General features: G+C 39.3%; 1 protein-coding gene across 10 annotated transcripts in view; it reads left to right on the top strand.

Moving 5' to 3' along the window:
• LOC140477201 (coiled-coil domain-containing protein 102A-like) overlaps window positions 1–13166 on the top strand; it is a 570837-nt gene that overhangs the window by 63722 nt on the left and 493949 nt on the right. For 3 of the 10 annotated variants that reach the window (XM_072570679.1, XM_072570677.1, XM_072570680.1), the window contains one exon: window positions 7596–7660. The exons of 5 other annotated variants lie outside the window; for them this stretch is intronic. The gene's annotated coding sequence lies outside the window, so the exon portion shown is untranslated. The remainder of the gene's footprint in view (window positions 1–7595; window positions 7661–13166) is intronic. 2 more of the 10 variants (XM_072570683.1, XM_072570678.1) reach the window with 1 other exon arrangement.

Raw genomic sequence — 13166 nt, 5'->3', positions numbered from 1 at the left:
ATGGGGCTGCGTGGGTTATTCTTCAGAGAGTTGGTGTGAAATTGTTGGGCCAAAGGGCCTGTTTCCACACTGTAGGGATTCTAATTCTAATTTACTTCTGATGACCTGAAAAAAGCTAATGAAGGTCTGCTACAATAACGTTATTTCATGTACATATTGTTTATTTCTTAAAATCATGTGAATTCACGAGGCAGAAAGAAATAATCATTGAATAATGGGTCAGGGCAGGAGAAGAACTGTGTCAGAGTCAACAGGGAAAATAGAAATGTATTTTTTTTCCATTTAAACTTGGAATGATTCAGAAATATTCCATTTACAACGTGGAAAGAAGCTTAAATTGTAATTGCATGTCGTCTTCACATTGTCATTGAGTTAGACGAATAAAGGCAGAGCATTGGGTATTAAATTGGATCAGACTCAAGCTTGTCTGACTTTAGATCAAACTAGAGACTAAAAGCTTGTAGACAGATTGACTACCCCTGACATCATCTGCTAATGTACTAAAGAAACAGATCAAATACTTTTGAAAGTTTCCATTTAACAGAGGAGGTTACTTGATGGGAGTATCACTATTGCCAGAGAGAACTCGCCAAATGTTTTATTCTTATGTTCAGATATATTCTTGTGTGTTCCTCTGGCTTCCTGCAAAATTGCATCATATATGTGGTTACTGACAAGGAGGCCCTTTCATTTTGGATAATTGTTAGGTTTTATGCTCACACATAATGACATAAAGAAAACAGAATATTACAGAACCACATCAAATCCTTTAAAGTGCAAATACATATGCATGAGCAAAGCTGGAAAGGATAAAATATTTTGATGTGATTTTTGCTCACTTAATGACAGCATCAAGCCAATGTTTTTGAGTTGTTCAGAGGGTTATTTGTGTACTGGAATAATACTAGTTAACTATCTGGTTACATTGTAAATCGATGATGAAATCTTGGTTTCTCTAGTTCTGATAGTAACTCTGGAATAACTCTGGTGAGTGGCGGAATGCGTTTAGTAACATCAGATTAGGTACAGCACATCACTAGTCATTGGTTGAAGGAACATCGGGTAGCCTGTGGACAAGCACCATTGTGAGGACATCACAGGAGTGTCTTGCAGGAAGTCAAGACCCTTCAAGGAAAGTCCAGAAACCTATATTAACTCGTCTTCTGCTCAGATCCTCTTCTTACGTGATGCTACCTGGTGGGAAAGATGCAAAACCTTGCTTGCTTAGAGTGGTGTTAAAGCAAGCACTTGAGGCACAATGAGACTATATGATCTCCACATATGCTGAAATCTCTCCCACCTTAAGACAAGCAGTCAAGAAATGAAGAAATGGATGTGAAATTTGTTGCCCGTGGGTTCTGGGTGGCTCGAAGTCTGCTAGGTAAGTTGGGGCATTTAACTGCTAACCCTCCTGATATCCACCTGTCTTGTCAATTAAAAACACCATATGATTTCAAAACCTCCTTGAATGCAGAAAAGGAGCAATGTGGATGATTCCAACAATGTATTCATTGAAGCTACCATCAGATTGTCAGAATTACTTTGGGAAACCACAGTAAATGGGTGCTGTACTAATGAGACATGTCTGTTTCAAAGTCCGATGTCATCACCTAATTTCCTGATTAATACAATTGGAATTTACTTAGAACCCCTGAAATAGAGAAATGTGCTGGCTTTAGCACTCAAATGTTGATTTGAGGCAACTTTTGAGGAGCAGTATGTGATCTCCATTCACCCACTTGCATTCTATTTGCAAAGTGTACTTGCTGACATGGCATGAGATAGTTCAGACTCAGGAATGTTATAACCTTTGCCTACTTTTCATTATTTTTGTTATTATTCTTTTATCAATTTTGGTTGGGAGCTGTGAACTGGAAATTGTGAGTTGAAGATGACCATTGGACTTTGGGAAACAACTTGTGGTAAAGTGAAAAGAATAAATTAAATATGCATTTGTTTATCTGTGAGGCAACACCTGGAAGTTAATTTCAGCTGACCCTTGATTATGAAGGGTTTGTGCAGACACAATCATCTTGGAAGATCATTATGACTTAAACAAAGAGCAGAAGTTGGCTATTAATGATGTTAGCACTTGGGATTTGGCTCTTTCAAGTCTGGAAGAGTCAGACAGCAAATGTTGAATGGTCATTTCAGCAGCTGAGCTGAGTGAGAGCAGTTGAATGGCACTCTGGGAAGGTGAGTGAACTGATATATTTGGACAGTGAAATGAGCCCGGCCAGGTGGTTGAAGTTTCAGTCGGGGTAACTTTGGGAATAGTGATCACAATTCTGTAAATTTTAGAATACCCATGGACAAAGGCTAGAGTTTCCTAAAGGAAGACTGCTAAACTGGGGGAAGGCCAACTATAGCAAAATTCGGCAGGAGCTGGGGAATGTGAATTGGGAGCAGCTGTTTAATGGTAAATCCACATTTGATATGCGGGAGGCTTTTAAAGAGACGTTGATTTGACTGTAGGACAGACATGTCTCTGTGAAATGAGGGACAGAAACAGCAAGATTAGGGAACAATAGATGAGAGGTGAAATTGTGAGACCAGCTAAGAGGAAAAAGGAAGTATACATAAGGTCTAGGCGACTGAAAACAGACAAAGCTTTGGGAGAATATCGGAAAAGTCAGACCAAACTGAAATAAAGAATTAAGAGGTCTAAAAGGGGTCATGAAATATCTTTAGCAAACAAGGTTAAGGAAAATCCGAAAGCCTTTTATTCGTATATAAGGAGAGAGAGGGTAACTAGAGAAAGGATTGGCCCACTCAAGATCAAAGGAGGGAAATTATGCATGGAATCAGAGAAAATGGGTGAGATTCTTAATGAGTACATTGCATCGGTATTCACCGAGGGGAGGGACATGATGCATGTTGACGTTAGGGATAGATGTTTGATTACTCTAGGTCAGGTTGGAATAAGGAGGGAGGAAGTGTTGTGTATTCTAAAAGGCGTTAAGGTGGACAGTCTCCAGGTCTGGATGGGATCTATCCCAGTTTACTGAGGGAAGTGAGAGAGAAAATAGCTGCAGTCTTAACAGATATCTTTGCAGCAGCCTTGAACATGGGTAATGTCCTGGAGGACTGGAGAATTGCTAATGTTGTCCCCTTGTTTAAGAAGGGTAGCAAGGAGAGTCCAGGTAATTATAGACCAGTAAGCCTGACATCAGTGGTAGGGAGCTGCTGGAGGAGATAGTGAGGGATAGGATCTATTTACATTTGGAAGAAAATGGGCTTATCAGTGATAGGCAGCATGGTTTTGTGCAGGGAAGGTCATGTCTTACCAACTTAGTAGAAATATTTGAGGAAGTGACAAAGTTGATTGATTAGGGAAGGGCTGTAGATGTCATATATATGTTGGGATCACTATTGTTTGAGATATATATAAATGATCTGGAGGAAGGTATTGGTGGTCTGATTAGCAAGTTTGCAGGTGACAATAAGATTTGTGGAGTGGCAGATAATGAAGGGGACTGTCAGAGAATGCAGCAGAATATAGATAGATTGGAGAGTTGGGTAGAGAATGACAGATGGAGTTCAATCCAGACAAATTTGAGGTGATGCATTTCGGAAGATCCAATTCAAGAACAAACTATACAGTAAATGGAAACATCCTGGGAAAAATTGACATACTGAAAGAAATGGGTGTTCAGGTCCATTGTTCCCTGAAGGTGCCAATGCAGATCGATAGTGTGATAAAGAAGGCATACAGTGTGCTTTCCTTCATTGGATGGGGTATTGACTACAAGAGTTGCAGGTCATGTTACAGTTGTTTAGGTCTTTGGTTTGTCCACATTTGCAATATGAGTACAGTTTGGTTGCCACATTACCAAAAGGATGTGGATGCTTTGGAGAGGGTACAGAGGAGGTTCACCAGGATGTTGCTTGGTATGGAGGGCGCTCGCTATGAAGAGAGGTTGAGTATGTTCAGATTATTTTCATGAGAAAGATGGAGGTTGAGGGGGGAAACTGATGGAGGTCTACAAAATCATGAGAGGTATAGACAGCATGGATAGCAAGAAGCTTTTTCCCAGAGTGGGGGACTCAATTACTAGGAGTCATGAGTTCAAGGTGAGAGGGAAAACATTTAAGGGAGAAATGTGTGGAAAGTTGTTTATGCAGAGGGTGGTGAGTGGCTGGAATGCATTGTCAGCAGAGGTGATAGAGGCGGGTACAATAGTGTCATTTAAGATGCATCTAGACAGACACATGAATGGGCAGGGAGCAGAAGGATACAGATCCTTGGAAAATTGGTGACAGGTTAGATAGAGAATCTGGATTGGCGCAGGCTTGAAGGGCCGAAGGATTGTTCCTGTAATCTTTTTGTTCTTTGTCATTGAGGCATTCGGTAAAAACGGTCTAACACACCAGGACCAGAATTGGAGTTTTAAAAATTATGTTTTCTGGCTGGAAGAGTGTGAAGAATTTAAAGCTCCTGGTCTCAGCAGCTTTTTAGAGGCACAGAGAGTAGAAAGCTGAGTTAGAAGTTTTTATGGATCAGACCAAAACACTTAAGCATATATTAAGAAGATAGCCTAGACCCCAGCTTTTCTAAGACACTGTTTTCCAGGTGCAATTTGATTGGTCAAACAACATGACTTTAAGAAAAACACATTGTACTTTACACTCGTTGGAAAACAGGCAAAATAAAAACAAAAGAAATGAATTGACTTAATTGTAACTCTATTGAAACTCTAGCAAAATAACATATATTAACTACTACTAATTAACTGTTCCGATATAGTAATGCTTATAAAGAAACCCTTGGCAACAGTAAATTAGCTAAAATAGATTGTCTCACATGCAATTCTCATAGCAAAAAGAGAACCCCAGCTTTTAGCTGTAACAGAGAGAGGAATACAAGCTTCCACATTCAGTTTCAAGACCCTAGCAACTGCACAAAGCTAAAACTAAAAATCCTGATTCTATGTGAATTTTACCTCACCCATTCAGGATGCTTCTATTGTTCCAAATGTTTAAACAAATTCTGAAGACCCCACAAGCTGTTTTCTTTATTTGCTTTGAGCAGACCACTCTGAACCTTTGTCTCAAGCTTTCTTCATAAAATAAAGGACAAAAAACACCTCTTAAACCCATAGAATCATCACACTCTGCTAAAGGTGTTATTCATTTAATAAATTGTTACGTCTTTTGTTTAAGATGCAAAACCAGTGTCTGGAATCAACTATTTGCAAAGTCTGGGATTGATTATTCAAAGTCTAGTTACGAGCCATTGGAGTAGCCATTGAGGATCTTTTAAGGATCTTTAATTTTACTGTGTTACGAATACATAAGTAGGAAGTCCTTTGTGGTTTGGCTATGTGTTTCCTGTAGTAATGTGAGGGTGCCTAGGTTTTTGGACATTGTACAAGAAGTCCAGGGAAAGAGAAATGCCTTGGTCTGTTAAGAGGGAAAAGTCCACCTTGCCTTGCTTCCCCTCTCAGTTGCTACAGACTGGTGCTAGTCTGTCTTGACCTCAGAATGGGTTTCCTGACAAGGTGCCAGTGACTGATCATTCCCTTTGTCTTGGTGATTCTGATAAAATGTCCAACAATGTGTTATAGCACAGCACCCTCTTTTTAACCAGAGTCCCAGGTAGTCTTCCCATGTGTTTCAAAAGTCCTTTTCCAACTGTAACAGCAAATGAACAGAACTTAAATTATGCTTGAAATCCTCTACCTTTTTAAAATTAATTCATGAGATGTGGGCTTCACTGGCTAAACCAGAATTTACTGCCCATCCCTTGTTGCTTTGGAGAAGGAACTGGTGAGCTACTTCTGCCGTCCATTTGGTGTTAGTACTTCCAACCAGCAGGTCACTGTTTGGAGTGGGTTTTGTTAGCCACCAGGCTTGTTAATGAGCACAAGCAGCCAATTTAAATTGCAATCAATTGCATGGCACTTCAAAGGCATTCCAAAGATGCGTTAAGTGTGAGTTAAACCAGCACTTGGCCTGGCAGAATATTTAGGCCCTGACAGAGTTGGCATGGAGGCAGGCTGGTTCAGATACTCTTGCCCCATTATGTTGGCTCTCTCACTCCCACTTGCTCCTGCACCTTTTTCCTAAAAGTGGGATGAGAGCTTTTCAGGCAGCCTTCAGGTCCCAAAGACAAGGCAGATACATTGGTGCAGCTTTTCCTGTAGCAGAGCAGAGGACCAGTGCTCTGGGTAGATCTCCCCAGTGCTCCTGCTTGGAGGCAGCCAGCGGTGCCTTCTGATGGCACTCCCTGCAAAATGGCTGCTCTGCTGCTGAGGCTTTTTTATTTTAGATTTTAAAGAGGGTTGACTGATCGAGGATACCACAAAATGCAAAGTGCTCTTTCTCTCACTGTCTTGGAAAGGCCTTCCTCCTTCAGCCCAGCATGAGCTGTTCCTGGAAATCTATCTTTCAGAGCCTGCCCATAATTGTAATTGCTATAATGGGCCAACGTCCAGCGAAAATACAAGCAGGGTGACTGTTTTTCATTGCCATTCAGGTTTCTGGCTCCCAAAGCTTGCTGGGAAAATCCTAGTTACTATTTTAGCAATGGATCTTAAAGGCTTTTTTGCTCTGCGGAGAATCATCCTTTATACCATTGAATTCATGTTCATTTGTGAAAAGAAAGAACTGAAATATGATCTGTGTCCTTCAAATGATGAGAACGATGAATAATGTGGAAGAAATTTGGGTATTGATCTTTTTGCAAACATAGAACTGAACAAATTTGAAATTCAAACTTACCAACAAAGCATTGAGTAAAATTACAGCCTCTAAAACTACAATGGTTGGCTTTGCAATGGCATGAAAACTGTGATTATTCCCAGATTATGGGAAGTTATTTTCCATTTGAACATTGAACAGTCAGGTTGTACTCATGGTACACATCCAGCGTGACAGTTTGGATTTCTGTTACTCTGGGCATCATTGCCTCATTGTCCGCAGGGCACTGCACATGGCAGATTATTGGCTGACTACAAGATCAGCTGACTGGCAGGTAAGGCTTGTGGATGTCGTGTTGGGTTGCATATCTGGAAGATTACAAGAGTAGACTAGCAGACTCCCTATCTCTTTTCAGATTGAGGCCTCAAGTGCACACCCCCATAGGATCGACAGTTAGGTCCCACTTTGGGAATTGGCGTACCCTGTCCATTTCTCTTTGAAAATTACAACTGGATCCTATAATAGGCCAATGACTCTGAAGGTATAATTAGATAGCTGCAGTTTCATTTGGGTGGGAGTGGTGGTCCCCTATTTAAAGTCCTGCTTGAAAGGTGTTTCAGGCAGGCTGATAGATTTATCTACTAGATGAAAAGGTTCTGGATGTAGGTTTGCTGGCTGAGCTGGAAGGTTCGTTTTCAGACATTTCGTCACCATACTAGGTAATGTCATCAGTGAGCCTCCAGATGAAGCACTGGTGGTATGGCCCACTTTCTATTTATGTGTTTAGATTTCTTTGGGTTGATGATGTCATTTCCTGTGGTGACATTATTTCCTGTTCTTTTTCTGAGGGGGTAGTAAATGGGATCCAAGTCAATGTGTTTGTTGATAGAGTTCCGGTTGGAATGCCATGCTTCAAGGAATTCTCATATATGTCTCTGTTTGGTTTGTTCTAGGATGGATGTGTTGTCCCAGTTGAAGTGGTGTCCTTCCTCATCTGTTTGTAAGCATACCAGTGATAGTGAGTCATGTCTTTTTGTGACTAGTTGATATTCATCTGTCCTGGTGACTAGCTTTTTGCCTATTTGTCCAATGTGTTGTTTGTTACAGTTCTTGCAAGGTATTTTGTAAATGACATTAGTTTTGCTTATTGTCTGTATAGGGTCTTTCAAGTTCAGTAGCTGCTGTTTTAGTGTATTGGTGGGTTTGTGGTATGCCAAGGGGTTAGCCACAAACCCACCAACACACTAAAACAGCAGCTAATGAACTTGAAAAAGAACCGGAAATGACATCACCACAGGAAATGATGTCACCACAGGAAATGACATCTCCAACCCAAGGAAACCTAAACACATAAATAGAAACTGGGTCATGCCACCGGTACTTCATCTGGAGGCTCACTGATGATGTTGCCTAGTATGGTGACGAAACATCTGAAAATGAACCTTCCAGCTCAGCCAGCAAACCTACATCCAGAACCTCAACCTGAGCTACAAATATTCTCCAAACAAGCTCAGATGAATAAGTAATGGCCAATAGTTGAAAGTTTCCTCCTGTTCGTCCTCTTCGGCTTTTGGCCTAGGACTGCTTCTTCATTTTTATTTTCAAATGTCCTTTTCTGCTGACAGTACTGCAGCCTTTGGTTCAACTTTGAACCGTACTTAACAACATGGTACTGCCAGAATAACGTAGAAGGCAATTTGATGCAAGATCAGTTTGGAAAACTAAAAATAAAAGGTCCCAAGCAACCTATATTTGTTTAAATTTTATTTCTTAGAGTCAGAAAAGAATAAGATGCTACTTTTTTACCACAGGAATCTGATATACTTTCTCTAATGGGTAGGGGCTGAATTTGGACTCCAAGGTGCATTTAGATGAACTCTTCTTAAAAACACAGTCAAATTAGTGAGATAAATGAAAAAAAATCTATTAAGTAATTGTTATCCAGCTGATGGTAATCTTGGACAAGCCTGATCCCAGAGTGAAACCTGAAAGGATTGATCATAAGTTTTGTATTTATTTTTGAGAAATGTAGTGATCAGTCACTGAACATATTCAGAAGAGTCTGCCAATGTTCTTTTGTCAAAAGACTGTAAAAGCATGTTACATGCAAAATAATAAGTAAGAACCATATTATGTCCCAAGAACTATTTGGAAGAGTCTTATAACAAACATCAGACAGAAAGATTGACCCCTTTCCCCCCGCCCCCACCACACCCACACACACACACACACACACACACACACAACCTTACATCCTCAAACCTTAGTGAAGGAACATCCCTGTCACCATGCTATAGCTGTTATCCAGCTGGCATGGCTGTATTTAGTTTTCTTTCTCAACAAGTTTTGTGCATTCGTTTGATGCTATTTTCTTTAGTTAGTATCTCTCCATGAGACATGTAAATAGTTGAAAACAACTCCATTTTTACTTAATGTGTTCCCAAACCCATTTTGTCAACAGTCTTGTAGGATGTTTTAATCTCTGATACCTCAATAGTCTGTTTTAGAGCTTTTCTTTTAATTCTTTGACACTCTGGACTTCTTTTCAGTTCAGACTGTTTGGAGACTTAATAACAGCACCTATACTGTTAGGGACCTCTTCTCTCTGAATAATACTACCTGACGTCTTCTGACTTTCTGTGTTATAGGACTTTTGTTGCTAGGCAACATTTACGATCTTGTCTGTTCAGTTTGTTCTCGAACTATTTAGTTGAACTATTCACTCAAGGATTGAAAGCCCTTATTTCAATGCCTGTTTTAAAAGAAAAACAAATATCCAGACAAACGGACACCACACTTAAAACAAATGGAAACTGAAATTAAAAAGCATGTCTTTCCCTTCTTAATACAAAAACTGAAAGCTACATACTGTTCTTTCAACTTAAAGCCGAAGCTCTCAAACAATAACATTTTATGAATCTTCATCACACATTATGAAGTCTTCTTATGAGGTTTCTTAGTATTCAATTATTTTTCTTTATAGCTTTATTGTTTCAACATATAATTAATGCAGCTGTTCATCATATATGTAGGTCAGGACAGCAGTCAAAAAAACCTTGTGCAGCTCTGAGGGAAAAATGCCAAAAGTCACGTTTGTAGTGTTTTGAAGATCAGAGGTATAACTTCAAGCTGTTTTTTTCTGACCATTGGATTATAGCATATGCAAAATTGGACTGTCAGAGAAAGCCTATGTTTACTAATAGGATTAAAAATTATAAGAATAGACACAGATAATTCATTTTTCCATGGAACACTAACTTATGCAGTTGCTGCAGCAGTTGATCTATCATCTGTGAATGCAATTGATTAGAATTGAGTGATCTGTACGATTCTGGAGTATCACTCCATTGCCTGTGGGAGTCAGAGAAATTTCATGCATCTTTAATTTTGTAAGGTTATTTTTTTCTCCCTCTCGAGGGATATTGAGTGTAGGGAGGAGTCTATAACAGAGAGAAGAATCTAATGGCTCATCAACCTTGTTTCCTCCACAGGGTAAAAGATCCTTTCCTGTTCCAAATGTTCTTTTTAGCAATTACTTAGATAGATGTGTATTGTTGAAACAAGAAAAAGAAAATATTTTGAAAGTACAGCGGAAATTTAAAAGCACAGATATGTAGCTTAAGACAAATAACTTGTAAGCTTTAACTTTTGTTTGGTTGCAAATATGACCTTCTCAGAAAATACTAAAAGTTTGCCAAAGTTATTTTGTACGCTGCAAACCATATGTTGTATTGTACTGTGTCAATAAGCTCTTTGTAAATGGTGAAGAAAAGATTTAACTGTGGCTCATATCATGTGCAATTCATTGGAACTATATGTACAAATATGAAGACTGCATTCTGGGTGCTTTTGACAGATTGACATTAGATGATAGGAGTTACGAGTAGCAGTAGGCTACTTTGCTCCTTGAGTCTGTTCTGTTATTCTATAAGTTCATGGCTGATCCAATTTGTCCACATTCCTGCCTACTTCTGATAACCATTCATCCCTTGCTTATCAAGTATCTATCCCTGCATTAAAAATATTCAAGGACTATGCTTCCACCATCATTTGAAGAAGAGATCCAAAAGTTCATTACCATCTGAGGTGGAAAAAAAGTCTTATCTCTTATATTAATTGGTCACCCTGACTTTTAAACAGTAGCTACTAGTTTTAGTTTCTCCCATGAAAGGAACCATCTTTTCCACCAGACCCTTGAGCAAGTCACCTCTCACTTTTCTAAACTCCAAGGTATATGAGCATAGCCTGTACAATCATTCCCGGTATTAGTTAAGTAGACCTTTTTTGAATCACCACAGTTACATCCTTCTTAAATAGAAGACCAAAACAGCAAGCACAGTGTTCCAGATGTGGTCTCACCAATATATTTTTGTATCCAATTCCCCTTACTGTAAAATATAACATTCTAATAGTTTTCCTGAATGCTTGCTGTATCTGCATACTAACCTTTTATGACACATGTGCTGAGACACCCAGTTCCCTTGATATCTGAACTCTAATCTCTCAACATGTAGACAATATGCTTCACTTTATTCTTCCCATCAGACTGGGCAATTATATATTTTTCCACATTATACTCCTTTTGACAGATCTATGCCCCACTCAGTTTATCTATTTCTTTTTTAGCCTCTTTATATCTTCGCTACAATTTTGTTTAATAGAAATTGGGAGCAGACGTAGGCCATTCAGCCCTTCAAGCCTGCTCCATCATTCGATATGGTTAATCATTCAACTCAGTACACTGTCCTGTTTTCTTTGTAGACATTTTGGATCCATTTGGCTCTAAGAACCATATCAAACTCTTTTCTGGAAATACTCAATATTTTAGCATCAGCTAATTCTGTGAGACAATACCACAGGGTCACCAAGCCCTGGGTGAAGAAATGTCTCCTCATCTCAGTCCTAAATGGACTACCCTGTTTCCTTAGACTGTGATGCCTAGTTCTGGACTCCCCGGTCATTGGGAATATCTTTCCTGAACATACACTTTTTAGTCCCATTAGAATTTTATAGATTTTGTCCTTCTAAACAGCAGTGAGCATAGTCCTAATCAATCCGGTCTCTCTTCATATGTAACTCTTGCCATCCCAGGAATCTGTCTGGTAAATCTTTGCAAACCTTCCTTCATCCTCAGTATGCAAAACTCCAGGTGTGGTCTTGCTAAAGCCCTACAACTGCAGTAAAACATCCTTGCTTCTGTCCTCAAATCATCTCACTATGAAAGTCTAATATAACATTTGCTTTCTTCACCGCCGGCTGCAGCTGCATGCTTACTTTCCGTGATTGGCATAAAAGGATTTCACCTCCCCCTTTTCTAATTACTTTCATTCAGATAATAATCTGCCTGACCTTTTTTGCTACCAAAGTGGTTAACCTCACATTTTTCCACATGACACTTCATCTGCTATGTAGCTGTCCTATCACTCAAATCCTATTTGTCCGCTTGTCCAAATCATATAAAGCATCTCTGCGTCCTTCTCATAACTCACCCTCCCACTCAGCCATGTGTCATCTGCAAAATCAGAGATATTACATTTAGTTCCTTTATCTAAATCATCTTTATATAGTGTAAATAGGTGACATCCAAGCCCTCGTCATGGCTGCCACTCAGAACCATCCATTTATTTCTACTCTTTGTTTCCCATCTGCCAACCAGTTCTCTATTTATGTCAGTATACTACATGCTAGCTACCTTTGCATCATCTGCAAATTTTGAGGAAGTGAGAGATATGTGAAGACCATTATTTTCTCCATTGGAAACAAATAGATTGCCAGCTTCTTACAATAGCCGGTACCTGAGCTGTGATACCTTATTGTCTGTTCTTTCATCTAGTTAATTCACATAAATTGTACAAATTTGAGGCCCACCATTGAATCCTGCAATGCTGCGCTTATTGCTTCCTGCAACCTGAAAAAGATCCACTTATGCCCACTCTCTGTTTCCTGCTATCTCGCCAATCTTTATCCATGCCACTATGTTGCCCCATTACATGAACTTATATTCTTTGTGGTAGCCTTTGAAGTGTAACCTTATCAAATACCTCTGAAAATCTGGAAATGCCCAATTGGTTAATTATCATTTCCTTTTTACAAAATTATGTCGACTCTACCTGATTACCTTGAAATTTTCTAAGTTCTCTGCTATTTCATTTCTAATAATGGTTTCTAATATTTTCCCTATAAGACATGTTAAGCTAACTGGCCTGTATTATTCTGCTTTCTATTTCCCTCTTTTTTTTCACATTTGCTATTTTCCAATCTAATAGAATCTTCTCCAAAACTAGGGAATTTCAGAAAATTAAAATCAAAGTGACAACTATCTCAGTTGCCACTTCATTTAAGACCCCTGGATGAAGATCACCAGGACCCAGGCCTTGCCAGCCCTCAGCTCTACCAATTTGCTCAGTACCACTTCCCTAGTGGTTATCATTTTCTTGAATTCTCCTCTCTTTTCCATTTTCAGATTTATAGCTAATTCTGGATACCTCTATCATGAGGACTGCTTCAAGTTATCTACTTGATTT

Source organism: Chiloscyllium punctatum, chromosome 5, assembly GCF_047496795.1.
Source record: "Chiloscyllium punctatum isolate Juve2018m chromosome 5, sChiPun1.3, whole genome shotgun sequence".
Taxonomy (NCBI): Eukaryota; Metazoa; Chordata; class Chondrichthyes; order Orectolobiformes; family Hemiscylliidae; genus Chiloscyllium; species Chiloscyllium punctatum.
This window is presented reverse-complemented; position numbering and strand designations above follow the sequence as displayed.